We start from the raw sequence: 16,895 nt of genomic DNA on the forward strand, positions 1-16,895 counted from the left end.
CTACGACTGCAGAGCGCACACGTATTTATAACTGGAAACCAAAGGACATGTCAGCTGACAACACAGCCGATAAGACATGCATTTGGGACCTCTCGTTCATTGCATGCAAAAATATCTAGAATGGGCTCAGGATCCTAAATTGTGGGACTGCAATTCGTCCTTAAAGCGCAACGGTGTTGCTATTATTGAATGTCATTAAAGCCCCTCAATTACGTTGTCTCTATTTGCCCAGAAATATCAGTAGAGTCCAGATGTGTGCCGAGGACACAGGCTGCAGGGGTGGGCAGAAACCTCCTGCCCATCCATGTCTGCGGGGATTTTAAATTCTGGGACTGCAATTCGACCTGTAAAGCTCAACGTTGATGCTACTACTGAATGTCATTAAAGCCCCTCAATTACTTTGCCCAGAAATATCAGTAGAGTCCAGATGTGTGCCAAGGACACAGGCTGCAGGGGTGGGCAGAAACCTCCTGCCCATCCATGTCTGCGTGTATAAACTCTCCCATACTAACAAAGTGCCGCCTAGTTGGAGTGCCGGGAGAAGGCGCTGTAATGGAATGTTGTCACAGCGGGTGATTTGTCATTGTACATTTACTTGTGAACATGTCTGGTGCCATGTCCTCACTCTCGTGACTTTATTATCATTGGGCACACCTTCTTTCATCACAAAGAGTGAACCTACTCTATCCTCATCTATTTCCAAGGTAAACTGACGAGGTGGCTGATAAACCTCTCCTTTGTCCCCTAGCTCTCTTCTTAACTTGCACCCGAGCCGGAGAAGCAGACACCAAAGAAGGCTTCCTTGACGCCATTACAAATACACTCTCCGCCACTGTGGCGTAACTTCATTACCTTGTTTCAAAGAAACAAACACCTCAAATATTCCAAACCATCTTAATTAAAGGTGCCTTGTTTGAGGAATGTCAAGTCTTCCCCGTCCAGGCCCGGTTCTAGAGGGTGGGCCAGGGCCTGCCAAGGTAGCCCCGTGGCGCACCCAAGACCCTTTTCACAAACAAGAAATGTTATTTTTCTTAAATAAAAAAAATCAGACGCTAACAAAGCCTAATTACTGTGCATGTGCAAACAGAAGGGGTACCTGAAAGACCCTGCTATACGAAGACCCATGCTCTGTCACAAAGTAAATATGAGAATAAATCATTGGCAACAGAAACAGTGTGAATGATTTTCCCATTGCAAGAAAAGTGAAAATGTGCTTAGTAGTGGTTTGTTTTATTTTCTTTCTTCTGTGATGCTATTCCTAATTCATGGCGAGGGCCCCTGGAACTATCTGGCCGGAGAAAAACAAATTATGCAGGAAGGTTGAGTAAATTATGTGGCAAGAAAAAGCAAAATATGTTCAGTAATTTGGCGCAATTTGTGGTAGTTTGACTTCATCATTTTTACACGTTAACACTGTCTTGGCAAAGGTTACCACCTTGCTAGTACCAATTTAACAGAAAAAGCAGCAATAGGCGACTGAAAAGTGACAAGTCAACTTTTTATGGAGGGTTTCCCACTGTGCAGCAATATGTGCCTTTATATTTTTAGTAACTTTAGATCCGTTGTATTTAAAAACAATATTTTCTTTGTTAAAATCTGCAAATTATGCAGCAGATGATAGGCTGTGGCAAAATACATAATTATGCAGAGTAAGCCGCAGAGGCGGAATCACATAATTTCAGTGGTCCTCCTTATGACACTGTTTTAGGCAAAAAAACAGGCAATCGCAAAGTTTGGGCTCTTCTTAAGTGAAAAGACTTGTCAAGTTTCACTGATATAGAAAGGGAAGGAGCAGTGCAAATGCCCATCATACAAAGAAAAGCACTGGCAACAGCTCGATGGCAACGCTGGCAACATGTGCTGCCACTGTCCCGCCTATTCCCAATGGTGCAAATCGGAGCTTGCTAACATAAATAGAAGAAACTTACATAACAGACACCTTATTCTGGGGCACTGGTGACTGTGCATTTATTCTCCCCCAACAACTGCCTTAATTGTGTCACATAAATAGACAGAAATGAATTGCAGTCAGGGCCACTGGAATTAAACGATTCTGCAGCTGCATCGTTTTATTTGCCACATTTGCCACAGAATTCCATCTTCTGCTGCATAATTTGCTGATTTTAACTAAAAGCCATCTTAAACAGATCAAAAGTTACTAAAAACTTAGTGACATGTTGCTGCACAGTGGAAGGCCTTTTGCGATGGTTAATTGGTCACTTTCCAGCTGCTTATTGCTGTAGATGAATTTAAAACTTATTCTAATGAGGTGACATTTTTTTCCTATAGACGTATGAAAAATGACAACATAATAAACATATTGTACCCCATACTAAACTGCATAATTTAATCAGCTGTGCTCCATAATGTGTTCCTCCCCTATTGCATAATTCCAGTGTCCCTAATTATAGTGCTGCTGTTTCTTGTTGGGTGCTAAACGGATACAAGAATATACTGGGCTAAAGCACTCTCCATGGAGATTCTCGTACAATCTGTGACTTGAAAAGCTCAAAACCTGCCACTCAGACTTCCAATTCTGATAAAAAAAAGAGTGAGACAGTGTAGGAAATCTGACTTTTCTGCATTGTCACCTCAGATATTTTTTTCCATTTGTGAACCGGATTTTTGCTGATTTTAGAACTCTGTACACTTTACCCCTGCTAAGTATGATTAAAGTGACTGTGCTTCCATAATAAGCATGCTTAAAGTGGCTTAATCCCAATTGACGCAATAACCTTGCTTATAAGTCCTTAGTGTATGGTGTAGAAAATGAAGTATGGGGACGTAGGATGCTGTAAGTGGGGGATGGGTAAGCGTGCACTGAGTCAAGGCGAGAAGAGGTGAGCAGAGGGAGAGGAGTACAGTACCAGGGAAGGCAGAGAATGATGCTGGTGAAGGATGGGGATGATAAGAAAGGTGGTCACATAGGAAGGTCATGTAAAATGATAAGTGGTGGGGAATGGTCCATGGAAGGAGTGTGAAGAGATGGAAGACAGTACTAAAGTAAGGGGGAGAGAAGATCGATAGACAAGGAGGGTGATGGGTAAAGAAAGGGCGATGAGAATGGGAGAGGCTGGAGGGAGGCAGGAGAACGTGAGAGAGGAAGCATGTCAGTCACTCTTTAGGAGAGTCAGTTCAAGTTTGAGCCACTCGCATGAGCTGCACTTTCTTCTTTCTTGCCCTTAAGATACATTCTGCTCAAACGACTGACAATAAAATAGCGGTTTTGAAACTAGCCACCAGATTACAAGTGCAGACGTCAACCTCAGAAGATGTACTCTTGGCACCGTGGGCAGGTAAAGGTAGACGCAGGTGCCCATTTGATGTCGGATTTGGTTTTGTTGCTCAGGTTGCCACCTTTTTCTGCCCTTCCAAGAGCTATCTCACTTATTGAGTTAGAATACACAAGGTCCCAGGTCTTTGTAGATCTCCTGTGTGCTCATGAGCGTGCACTGTGTTAGTGCTGCCACTGTTTGAAATGTGGAGAGCAGGTATAGGGAGGCAGAAGTACCTGGCCTGATTACACACATCCATGAAACCACACATGCACACCCCTCATTCCTTTACATACTCAAAATCATTACTACGTAAGCAGCAGGAGTGAATGTGAGCCTGACAAGAGATGGAGAGCGCACAGTGAGGTTGAGCATGAGAAGGGTGAGGAGGGGAGGGTGAAGCAGAGAGATCGGAGAGTAGTAGGGAGGAGGCTGGGCAGCAGGAAAGGTGATGAGAAAAAAGGAGAATGGTGAGTTGGAGAGAGTGAGGACAGGTTGAAAAGACAGAGAGTGATCAAGAGTGGGAGGAGAGCAAGGAGACCGAAGGTCGAGGAAGAGAGAGATGGGTAAGGTGCAGAGAGACGGGTGAGGTGAAAGTAATGTGGCACAGTGAGTAGATGATGAGTTCGGGAGAGAGAGGTAGTGGAGTAGGGCAGAAAGAGAGAAGGGTCATGCAAGAGAAATATGAGGGTGAATTGGAGGAAGAGAAGGCCACATCCGGGAAACAGGTGGATAGGTTGAAAAGAGAGCAGGTTGAGGTTGAGCAAAGAGAATAAGGTAGGAGGAAGTAGAGGGTGAGGTGAGCGGACAGCTGGATGAAGTTGAGACACAGGAGGGTTAGGTCAAGAGAGAGAGGAGGGTGAGATAGAAAGGACGGAGAGATAGAGAGAGGCAAAGGGATCAAACCCATTGATATAAACCTTTAGAAATAAATAGTTGAAAATAGTAGAACCCAGACATAAATTTGGTATTGAGCTCACAACCACACAAGACCATTCAGCATGCTCAGATCCAGCTCTCAAACACCACAAGACTTTGGATAATCCCACTCATCTTAATGACCTACCCATTCTTCTTCATGGGCCTCCCAGATCCCACATCCTGGAGCCAGGCCTGTCCCCATCCTTGGTGCACTACCAGCAGGAGATCGACCAAGCATAGACCTCATTTCCCGGTGAGCACCACAAATGATGGGCAGGGGTCCCTCGTCCCTCAGGCTCTGTAAACTCTTGTGGCTTTCCAACATCCGTTCTCTTTGTTCACTCACACTACCATGGAATGGGAAAGGAAGCTCTCTGATCCTCACTCACCAAAGCTCAGTGTGTGTGGGGTTCATGAAGTCAGCACACTACTGTGGAGGAGAAAGGGAATGTTCTGAAACCACTCCAGCTTCAGAATGTGCGTGTTGGGTTGGGAGGCTAACTCCGCTGGAGCCGCATTGTGGAAACAATCACTCGACACGCCTTTACTGAGGTTGTCCATGGAGAACAGACATATAGGAAGAAAACTCTCTGGTAAAAGCTATGAAACCCATACACGGCAAATCCCTGTTCCTTCTGACACAAGAGACAAAGAATACAAAATAATATAGATGTTGGAAGACTGACTTTAGGGCGAGTGGTGATCTGCTCCACAGGCCAGTCCCAAGAGAAAAATCTCTTACCTTTATTTGGCACGCCTTGGGTTTAACATGTGGAACAGCTCACTCATCTGTCCCCTTGGGGTTGTAGTGTAGCCATTTTTAATGTAGCTTTATGCGCGTTTGCTTAAAGTATTAGGCCTCTGTGCACTTTGCCCTAGATGTATTTTATTTAGCCTCGCACTGTTATTTTACAATAACCAGTTTCACGGTCTTGTTTTATTTCCTTCTATCATACTGTGTAGCTTACTTCAGCGCTGTGTTCTCAAACAATACCTTCTTGCTCACTCAGTGCTTCAGTCAAGGATACAGTCTGGTACATTGCCGATAGACGTGGTAAAAGTTTGGTCTTTATGGTTCGTAGACAGTACACATCTGTAAAGAAATGGCTCCCTGTTGCAGTTACCCCCCACTTTTTGCCTGATACTGATGCTGACTTGACTGAGAAGAGTGCTGGGACCCTGCTAACCAGGCCCCAGCACCAGTGTTCCTTCACCTAAAATGTACCATTGTATCCACAATTGGCACACCCTGGCATTCAGATAAGTCCCTTCTAACTGGTACTTCTAGTACCAAGGGCCCTGATGCCAAGGAAGGTCTCTAAGGGCTGCAGCATGTCTTATGCCACCCTAGAGACCCCTCACTCAGCACAGACACACTGCTTACAAGCCTGTGTGTGCTGGTGAGAACAAAATGAGTAAGTCGACATGGCACTCCCCTCAGGGTGCCATGCCAGCCTCTCACTGCCTATGCAGTATAGGTAAGACACCCCTCTAGCAGGCCTTACAGCCCTAAGGCAGGGTGCACTATACCATAGGTGAGGGTACCAGTGCATGAGCATGGTACCCCTACAGTGTCTAAACAAAACCTTAGACATTGTAAGTGCAGGGTAGCCATAAGAGTATATGGTCTGGGAGTCTGTCAAACACGAACTCCACAGCACCATAATGGCTACACTGAAAACTGGGAAGTTTGGTATCAAACTTCTCAGCACAATAAATGCACACTGATGCCAGTGTACATTTTATTGTAAAATACACCCCAGAGGGCACCTTAGAGGTGCCCCCTGAAACTTAACCGACTATCTGTGTAGGCTGACTAGTTTTAGCAGCCTGCCACAAACCGAGACATGTTGCTGGCCCCATGGGGAGAGTGCCTTTGTCACTCTGAGGCCAGTAACAAAGCCTGCACTGGGTGGAGATGCTAACACCTCCCCCAGGCAGGAATTGTCACACCTGGCGGTGAGCCTCAAAGGCTCACCTCCTTTGTGCCAACCCAGCAGGACACTCCAGCTAGTGGAGTTGCCCGCCCCCTCCGGCCAGGCCCCCCTTTTTGGCGGCAAGGCCGGAGAAAATAATGAGAAAAACAAGGAGGAGTCACTGGCCAGTCAGGACAGCCCCTAAGGTGTCCTGAGCTGAAGTGACTCTAACTTTTAGAAATCCTCCATCTTGCAGATGGAGGATTCCCCCAATAGGGTTAGGATTGTGACCCCCTCCCCTTGGGAGGAGGCACAAAGAGGGTGTACCCACCCTCAGGGCTAGTAGCCATTGGCTACTAACCCCCCAGACCTAAACACGCCCTTAAATTTAGTATTTAAGGGCTACCCTGAACCCTAGAAAATTAGATTCCTGCAACTACAAGAAGAAGGACTGCCTAGCTGAAACCCCTGCAGCGGAAGACCAGAAGACGACAACTGCCTTGGCTCCAGAAACTCACCGGCCTGTCTCCTGCCTTCCAAAGATCCTGCTCCAGCGACGCCTTCCAAGGGGACCAGCGACCTCGACATCCTCTGAGGACTGCCCCTGCTTCGAAAAGACAAGAAACTCCCGAGGACAGCGGACCTGCTCCAAGAAAAGCTGCAACTTTGTTTCCAGCAGCTTTAAAGAACCCTGCAAGCTCCCCGCAAGAAGCGTGAGACTTGCAACACTGCACCCGGCGACCCCGACTCGACTGGTGGAGATCCGACACCTCAGGAGGGACCCCAGGACTACTCTGATACTGTGAGTACCAAAACCTGTCCCCCCTGAACCCCCACAGCGCCGCCTGCAGAGGGAATCCCGAGGCTTCCCCTGACCGCGACTCTTTGAACCTAAAGTCCCGACGCCTGGGAGAGACCCTGCACCCGCAGCCCCCAGGACCCGAAGGACCGGACTTTCACTGGAGAAGTGACCCCCAGGAGTCCCTCTCCCTTGCCCAAGTGGAGGTTTCCCCGAGGAATCCCCCCCTTGCCTGCCTGCAGCGCTGAAGAGATCCCGAGATCTCTCATAGACTAACATTGCGAACCCGACGCTTGTTTCTACACTGCACCCGGCCGCCCCCGCGCCGCTGAGGGTGAAATTTCTGTGTGGACTTGTGTCCCCCCCGGTGCCCTACAAAACCCCCCTGGTCTGCCCTCCGAAGACGCGGGTACTTACCTGCAAGCAGACCGGAACCGGGGCACCCCCTTCTCTCCATTCTAGCCTATGTGTTTTGGGCACCACTTTGAACTCTGCACCTGACCGGCCCTGAGCTGCTGGTGTGGTGACTTTGGGGTTGCTCTGAACCCCCAACGGTGGGCTACCTTGGACCAAGAACTGAACCCTGTAAGTGTCTTACTTACCTGGTAAAACTAACCAAAACTTACCTCCCCTAGGAACTGTGAAAATTGCACTAAGTGTCCACTTTTAAAACAGCTATTTGTCAACAACTTGAAAAGTATACATGCAATTTTGATGATTTGAAGTTCCTAAAGTACTTACCTGCAATACCTTTCGAATGAGATATTACATGTAGAATTTGAACCTGTGGTTCTTAAAATAAACTAAGAAAATATATTTTTCTATATAAAAACCTATTGGCTGGATTTGTCTCTGAGTGTGTGTACCTCATTTATTGTCTATGTGTATGTACAACAAATGCTTAACACTACTCCTTGGATAAGCCTACTGCTCGACCACACTACCACAAAATAGAGCATTAGTATTATCTATTTTTACCACTATTTTACCTCTAAGGGGAACCCTTGGACTCTGTGCATGCTATTCCTTACTTTGAAATAGCACATACAGAGCCAACTTCCTACATTGGTGGATCAGCGGTGGGGTACAAGACTTTGCATTTGCTGGACTACTCAGCCAATACCTGATCACACGACAAATTCCAAAATTGTCATTAGAAATTGATTTTTGCAATTTGAAAAGTTTTCTAAATTCTTAAAAGACCTGCTAGGGCCTTGTGTTAGATCCTGTTTAGCATTTCTTTTAGAGTTTAAAAGTTTGTAAAAGTTTGAATTAGATTCTAGAACCAGTTGTAGATTCTTAAAAAGTATTCCAACTTTTAGAAGCAAAATGTCTAGCACAGATGTGACTGTGGTGGAACTCGACACCACACCTTACCTCCATCTTAAGATGAGGGAGCTAAGGTCACTCTGTAAAATAAAGAAAATAACAATGGGCCCCAAACCTACCAAAATACAGCTCCAGGAGCTTTTGGCAGAGTTTGAAAAGGCCAACCCCTCTGAGGGTGGCAACTCAGAGGAAGAGGATAGTGACTTGGAGGAAAATTCCCCCCTACCAGTCCTATCTAGGGAGAACAGGGTCCCTCAAACCCTGACTCCAAAAATAATAGTCAGAGATGCTGGTTCCCTCACAGGAGAGACCAACACCTCTGAAATCACTGAGGATAACTCCAGTGAAGATGACCCCCTGTTAGCCAGGATGGTCAAAAGATTGGCTTTGGAAAAGCAGCTCCTAGCCATAGAAAGGGAAAGAAAAGAGATGGGCCTAGGTCCCATCGATGGTGGCAGCAACTTAAATAGGGTCAGAGATTCTCCTGACATCCTAAAAATCCCCAAAGGGATTGTAACAAAATATGAAGATGGTGATGACATCACCAAATGGTTCACAGCTTTTGAGAGGGCTTGTGTAACCAGAAAAGTAAACAGATCTCACTGGGGTGCTCTCCTTTGGGAAATGTTCACTGGAAAGTGTAGGGATAGACTCCTCACACTCTCTGGAAAAGATGCAGAATCTTATGACCTCATGAAGGGTACCCTGATTGAGGGCTTTGGATTCTCCACTGAGGAGTATAGAATTAGATTCAGGGGGGCTCAAAAATCCTCGAGCCAGACCTGGGTTGATTTTGTAGACTACTCAGTAAAAACACTAGATGGTTGGTTAACTGGAAATGAAGTGTGTGACTATGTTGGGCTTTATAATTTGTTTATGAAAGAACACATTCTAAGTAACTGCTTCAATGAAAAGTTGCATCAGTATCTGGTAGACCTAGGTCCAATTTCTCCCCAAGAATTGGGAAAGAAGGCAGACCACTGGGTCAAGACTAGGGTAACCAAAACTTCCACTGGGGGTGACCAAAAGAAAGGGGTTACAAACACTCCCCAGGAGAAAGTGGGTGACACTAGAAACAAAGAAAAAGAGTCCTCTGTAGGCCCCCAAAAACCAGAACAGGTGGGTGGGCCCCAAGACACAACCCAAAACAAAGGTGGGTACCAGGGTAAGAACTGGGATGCCACTAAGGCATGGTGCCACAACTGTAAACAGTCTGGGCACCACACCAAGGACACTTCTTGTCCCAAAAACAAACCCCAGAACAAAATTCCAGGGGTAACCAGTGTAGCCATGGGAGATGACTCCTCAGATGAGGAGGTCTTCATAGCCTTCAACTGGAAACAGGGCCCAACAGGTGAGTTGGAGATTCCAGAGGGAAGTAGACACTTCCACCACCTACTGGTGAATGGAATCCCAACCACTGCCCTGAGAGACACTTGTGCCAGTCACACTATTGTGCATGACAGGCTGGTGCTCTCAAACCAGTACATCCCAGGTGAGACTGCCAGGGTAAGAGTTAGCCTAGACAGGGTCACTAAGAGGCCTGTGGCTTTAGTGCCCATAGAAGTGGGTGGCACTCTTAGCTGGAGAAGGGTAGTAGTCAGTACAGACCTCCCCCTTGATTGTCTCCTTGGAAATGACTACCCAGAGGTTAGTCAGAGCCCAAGAGAGAAACTGGTACAGTGCCAGTCCTCTCCCAAGGATTCTGGAAGTCCTGCCTCTGCAGTAAATGCAAGCAGGCCCCAGAAGAAGAAGAAAAGAAAACAGAGTAGGAAGGGTGGACAACCTTTAGCCAAGGTTACAGCAAGCCAAGGAGATTCTGCTCCAGTAGGGGAGAACTCCAAAAATGGCCCTGATAAAGTCCAACCTGACCCACAAGAAGTCCTGGCTAGTCAGGCAACTGTTAAACCTGAGTGGGTGGCTCCTCAGCTAACAGAAGAAAGAGTGGAAGAAGGGTGTTTACTACAAGATGTGGTAACCCCCCACTCCAATACAGCAGACAGGCAACCTGAACCCAAAGAAGCCTGTAACTTAGCCCCTTCCCTTTTAGGTGAAGAGCTAAAGGTGTGGTTCTGGGCACTGACAGCTGTCAGTGGCCTCTGCTGGGTGTTAGCCTTTATGGCTGCACTATCCTTAGCATGGTGGTCTGACCCCATGCCAAATAGCAAGTTAGGCCCCCTGACCCTATTGGTCATGGTGGGGTTACTCCAGCTCTGGGTAACCTCTCTGGGTAAGCTAGGGGTAACCCTGGCCAAGATAAAATTAGCAGAGGTGGATACCTCTAAGACCAAATTAGAAAGAATGGGTGGAGACATTGAAGAGGCAGACAAGAGGCAATTCAGACTAGGTCCTATCACTGTGGAAGTAGGTCAGTTCCCCAAAGGGAATGACCTGAACAGAAGGATGTAAGGCAGAGTAGGCCCTGCAACTAACCAGCCTATTTCTCCTACTCTTCCTCGCCTGACAGACTAGGAAGACTCTCCCAGCTTGGGCTGAGTCTCCTGGCCTGTGGGCTGGGGGGGGCTTGTGTAAAGAAATGGCTCCCTGTTGCAGTTACCCCCCACTTTTTGCCTGATACTGATGCTGACTTGACTGAGAAGAGTGCTGGGACCCTGCTAACCAGGCCCCAGCACCAGTGTTCCTTCACCTAAAATGTACCATTGTATCCACAATTGGCACACCCTGGCATTCAGATAAGTCCCTTCTAACTGGTACTTCTAGTACCAAGGGCCCTGATGCCAAGGAAGGTCTCTAAGGGCTGCAGCATGTCTTATGCCACCCTAGAGACCCCTCACTCAGCACAGACACACTGCTTACAAGCCTGTGTGTGCTGGTGAGAACAAAATGAGTAAGTCGACATGGCACTCCCCTCAGGGTGCCATGCCAGCCTCTCACTGCCTATGCAGTATAGGTAAGACACCCCTCTAGCAGGCCTTACAGCCCTAAGGCAGGGTGCACTATACCATAGGTGAGGGTACCAGTGCATGAGCATGGTACCCCTACAGTGTCTAAACAAAACCTTAGACATTGTAAGTGCAGGGTAGCCATAAGAGTATATGGTCTGGGAGTCTGTCAAACACGAACTCCACAGCACCATAATGGCTACACTGAAAACTGGGAAGTTTGGTATCAAACTTCTCAGCACAATAAATGCACACTGATGCCAGTGTACATTTTATTGTAAAATACACCCCAGAGGGCACCTTAGAGGTGCCCCCTGAAACTTAACCGACTATCTGTGTAGGCTGACTAGTTTTAGCAGCCTGCCACAAACCGAGACATGTTGCTGGCCCCATGGGGAGAGTGCCTTTGTCACTCTGAGGCCAGTAACAAAGCCTGCACTGGGTGGAGATGCTAACACCTCCCCCAGGCAGGAATTGTCACACCTGGCGGTGAGCCTCAAAGGCTCACCTCCTTTGTGCCAACCCAGCAGGACACTCCAGCTAGTGGAGTTGCCCGCCCCCTCCGGCCAGGCCCCCCTTTTTGGCGGCAAGGCCGGAGAAAATAATGAGAAAAACAAGGAGGAGTCACTGGCCAGTCAGGACAGCCCCTAAGGTGTCCTGAGCTGAAGTGACTCTAACTTTTAGAAATCCTCCATCTTGCAGATGGAGGATTCCCCCAATAGGGTTAGGATTGTGACCCCCTCCCCTTGGGAGGAGGCACAAAGAGGGTGTACCCACCCTCAGGGCTAGTAGCCATTGGCTACTAACCCCCCAGACCTAAACACGCCCTTAAATTTAGTATTTAAGGGCTACCCTGAACCCTAGAAAATTAGATTCCTGCAACTACAAGAAGAAGGACTGCCTAGCTGAAACCCCTGCAGCGGAAGACCAGAAGACGACAACTGCCTTGGCTCCAGAAACTCACCGGCCTGTCTCCTGCCTTCCAAAGATCCTGCTCCAGCGACGCCTTCCAAGGGGACCAGCGACCTCGACATCCTCTGAGGACTGCCCCTGCTTCGAAAAGACAAGAAACTCCCGAGGACAGCGGACCTGCTCCAAGAAAAGCTGCAACTTTGTTTCCAGCAGCTTTAAAGAACCCTGCAAGCTCCCCGCAAGAAGCGTGAGACTTGCAACACTGCACCCGGCGACCCCGACTCGACTGGTGGAGATCCGACACCTCAGGAGGGACCCCAGGACTACTATGATACTGTGAGTACCAAAACCTGTCCCCCCTGAGCCCCCACAGCGCCGCCTGCAGAGGGAATCCCGAGGCTTCCCCTGACCGCGACTCTTTGAACCTAAAGTCCCGACGCCTGGGAGAGACCCTGCACCCGCAGCCCCCAGGACCCGAAGGACCGGACTTTCACTGGAGAAGTGACCCCCAGGAGTCCCTCTCCCTTGCCCAAGTGGAGGTTTCCCCGAGGAATCCCCCCCTTGCCTGCCTGCAGCGCTGAAGAGATCCCGAGATCTCTCATAGACTAACATTGCGAACCCGACGCTTGTTTCTACACTGCACCCGGCCGCCCCCGCGCCGCTGAGGGTGAAATTTCTGTGTGGACTTGTGTCCCCCCCGGTGCCCTACAAAACCCCCCTGGTCTGCCCTCCGAAGACGCGGGTACTTACCTGCAAGCAGACCGGAACCGGGGCACCCCCTTCTCTCCATTCTAGCCTATGTGTTTTGGGCACCACTTTGAACTCTGCACCTGACCGGCCCTGAGCTGCTGGTGTGGTGACTTTGGGGTTGCTCTGAACCCCCAACGGTGGGCTACCTTGGACCAAGAACTGAACCCTGTAAGTGTCTTACTTACCTGGTAAAACTAACCAAAACTTACCTCCCCTAGGAACTGTGAAAATTGCACTAAGTGTCCACTTTTAAAACAGCTATTTGTCAACAACTTGAAAAGTATACATGCAATTTTGATGATTTGAAGTTCCTAAAGTACTTACCTGCAATACCTTTCGAATGAGATATTACATGTAGAATTTGAACCTGTGGTTCTTAAAATAAACTAAGAAAATATATTTTTCTATATAAAAACCTATTGGCTGGATTTGTCTCTGAGTGTGTGTACCTCATTTATTGTCTATGTGTATGTACAACAAATGCTTAACACTACTCCTTGGATAAGCCTACTGCTCGACCACACTACCACAAAATAGAGCATTAGTATTATCTATTTTTACCACTATTTTACCTCTAAGGGGAACCCTTGGACTCTGTGCATGCTATTCCTTACTTTGAAATAGCACATACAGAGCCAACTTCCTACAACATCCTTACGCAGGAACATCGGGTGTTAGTTCTCATCAATAGTATAAAAACAGTTTCTAGTCCCGGTACACGCAAGAGGGAGATTCCGACCAGGAACCCACAACTAGATGCTGACTGCCCAGTTGCAGATGCTGATCCAGATCACAGGCCTTTGCTCAGGTATGAGGGTTGATGTCCTCCCGGGGAAACCAGAAAGGCAGGCTTAGAGCTTCACATGCTGTGCTCCAAATATAACTTAGAGAGAACATATTTTAGTTACAATATGATAGCCTTATTTTTATGTTTCACTCTCCTCATTACTATTTCCATCTTACTGTGTTGTATGGTTCTGGTTATTGCAGCTTACGCCTTGTTATCTAAAATGCAGTTGTTCTATTAAACTAATCTTTAAAACTCAAACTGCTTTTGTCATTTATATATGAGACCGCACTTTGTATGAGAGAACTGTTTGTGACCTGAGTGACCACGACTTCCCTGGGAAGTACTAAGATGTCATGCACTCGGCTGCCCAATTGTCTCTTCCCTTCGGGAGAGATGAGGCAGTGCTAGTTAGCCGGAGCATAACCCGGATTTGGGGTAACAAGGGTCCTTCATCGTGGGTTAGACTTAGTCCCCCACACTGTGAACGATCTTGCTGCCCAAAAATCCAGTAGTCTCATTAGGATAATGAGAGCCTACGCGGCAGGGTCTTCCGCTCCAACCCAAGTTCAAGCTATATCCTCGTAAGGCCACCAACATTTTTAAAAAAGTGAGACAAAATGTTAGAAGTAGAGACCGGAAGCTGAAGATGTGATCGGGGTAGAATTACATTCCCAAAGGTCTGTGATGTAAAGAACATTTCTGCTGCCTGTTTCATCAGCCTTAAGAGGGGCTGAGACAACAGAATCACTAAATGTTTTATTGTACATGTGCAAAACTGCACATTTCTGTAGTAGGGCCTGCTCGCTCTTGTAGATGATTGGAGACCACGTCCAAGAGTTACAGAAATGGATCCCTAAATAATTAAAATTAAGTTATTTTATGCATTTTAGGTTGATTGATTAAATGCATTTCTCCTGCTACATTTATTGTACACTTTGCTGTCTTGATGTTCATTTCCTTGGAATCACTGTAAGCCTCAGAGTAGACAAGCAGCTGCTACGTGGAATTCTTTGTATATAACATACAATGTATTTATTGTCAGCATGAGCTAATACTTGAATGCAACGGTGTTGGCCAAGGTAAGAATCGTCAACAGCTCTTTAGAGCAGAAAAACAATAATAGAAGGTTGCTGTTTTCACCTTTGGCACATCCCGTCATTACTGGAGGAGAGCCTTGAGTAATTCAAGGAGACCAGAAGCAGGACCTAGCGCCTTGAGACCCTCACGGGTGAGTAGCGCGCTCTACAAATTTCTTTGATTGATTGATTAAGCAGCCAATGTGCCAAAAAGTAACTTAGGACTCATGATAACAAAATGGGCCGGAAGATCTAAAAAAAAAAGCCACAACGGCCACAAGCAATGTTTGGTTATGACACATTGGAAGCAAACACACTGCTGAGCTGTGATCCTGCTGCAAGCTCTACAGCCTGCTTAGAAAGATGCAAGAATGTTGCTAACCTGCACCCAGGTTATAGTTAGTTAAGAACAAGTTTATGTAATATTATCCCTGAACTGTCTGACTGAGAACTCGAATGATAGATAGTTTTTAGTTTGAGGCCCATCAGTGGGTGCATGGTTGTAACTTCTGCCTCATCCCTGGATGTCAGCTGTCAAGTGTGGCATTAAAGGCTCTTGCAAGAACCCGTGGCCACAGTGCTTGCCTTGATTTCTGACTGTTTTCTACTGCAGCTACTCCTGAGACAGTGAAAGGTGGAACCGGTATTAGCTTGGATGCCTTTAGGTTCACAGAGGAAACAGCTTTGTGGATGTGATGCAAGCTGAATATAGTAGAGAAGTGTTCAAACCATGTTTCCTACGGTATTAGAACAGTTTGCAGTGATCTATGGTCAAAGTCCCCAGAACCACCTAAATACTTTGAAATGCGAAAATAATTCTTTCAGGAGAAGTGTGAAACACCACTGGAACATGGAAGCTGATGGGTGGACTGCTAACAAAAGTCTAAGCCACTAGAATTCTAGTCCAATTTTTGTTTTGTTATACTCATTATCCCACTTCAAACAGGGAGCAAAAATATGCAAATCAGCCATGGTTCTGCACCAATAGGCACAGTCCAGCCAGAATTTCCATGCCACATTCAGTCTGAACAAGAAGACAATCAACTCGTAAGAGAAACGGGTGCGCCCAGATGTTTGGCCTTGAGCTCACAGTGCCATACGCACCATACATAAATTATACACGTAATATAAAACATATGTTATGTAAACAACCTCCAACTTAAAAATGTTCACATTGCAGCAGTCATTAGTATATCCAGTGCATGTTTGTGACCCATTTAATACTTGGGTCAGAAGGTGCTGTCCCCTGCATCCACCTGAAGAGCTCCCTCACAGGACAGACACTGTGTCCAGCAGAATGAATGTGTCTGAGGTCAGCTTCCAGCATTCACTTTGCCTCGATAGTAGATTCTCCATGAGTGCACTGCTTCTCCTTGGTGGGTCTCCGGCAACAGCGAAAGTCCCACATCAGCTGGGCTCTGGTCTGCAGCACTGCCTAAGTTCAACTCAATCCCAGCGAGACACACTTCGCAACTAGGCCTCACTGTTCTATGGTTGGCTATACACTGGGCCACTGCAATTATGTGGCAGGGGAGAACCAAATTATGCAGCATCATGCGCACATTTTGTAATAGTACAGCTTTATATCATCATCTTTGCACATGGTAACTCTGTCTGGGCTAGCATTTCACCTTATTACAACCACACTAACATCCAAATACAGCAATAAACAATTTAAAGATGAAGAGCTCTCCATTGCATGGGGACATGTCGCCATATTTTTAATAATTTAAGATCTTTTTGAGCTAGAAACATGTTTTTGTTAAAATCTGCAGATTATGCAACACATCAATGATTATGTGCAAATGCATTATCCGTAGTTATGTGCAAAAGGCCACAGCTGCGAATCGCCTAAATCCAGTGCCCCTCCCTATGCAGCACTGAGTACCTTTCCCAGGGATAATGGTTCTTTAGCTTCCCATCCTACAGGCAGATGGGCCAGAGGAGGCCCATCCAGCCCCCTTTACAAATGCTAGGTATGTACCCTTAGTGGTGGGGGCTATAAAGAACGAGAATAGCTGCTATAGGGTTAGCATATGTTTTGAAGAAAACATACGAGACATTTGAAATGCATTGGAGCTGAACATTTGCAGGCAGCAGAGATACACATGAATGCCCACTCTTGGATAGAGCTTCACATGGCACCCTCCCTCAAAAAGACATGCACATGAAATACCCACCCTTGGATAGAATGCATGTGACTTCTCAACTCCTGGATACAGAT

Source organism: Pleurodeles waltl, chromosome 6 (genome assembly GCF_031143425.1).
Source record: "Pleurodeles waltl isolate 20211129_DDA chromosome 6, aPleWal1.hap1.20221129, whole genome shotgun sequence".
NCBI lineage: Eukaryota > Metazoa > Chordata > Amphibia > Caudata > Salamandridae > Pleurodeles > Pleurodeles waltl.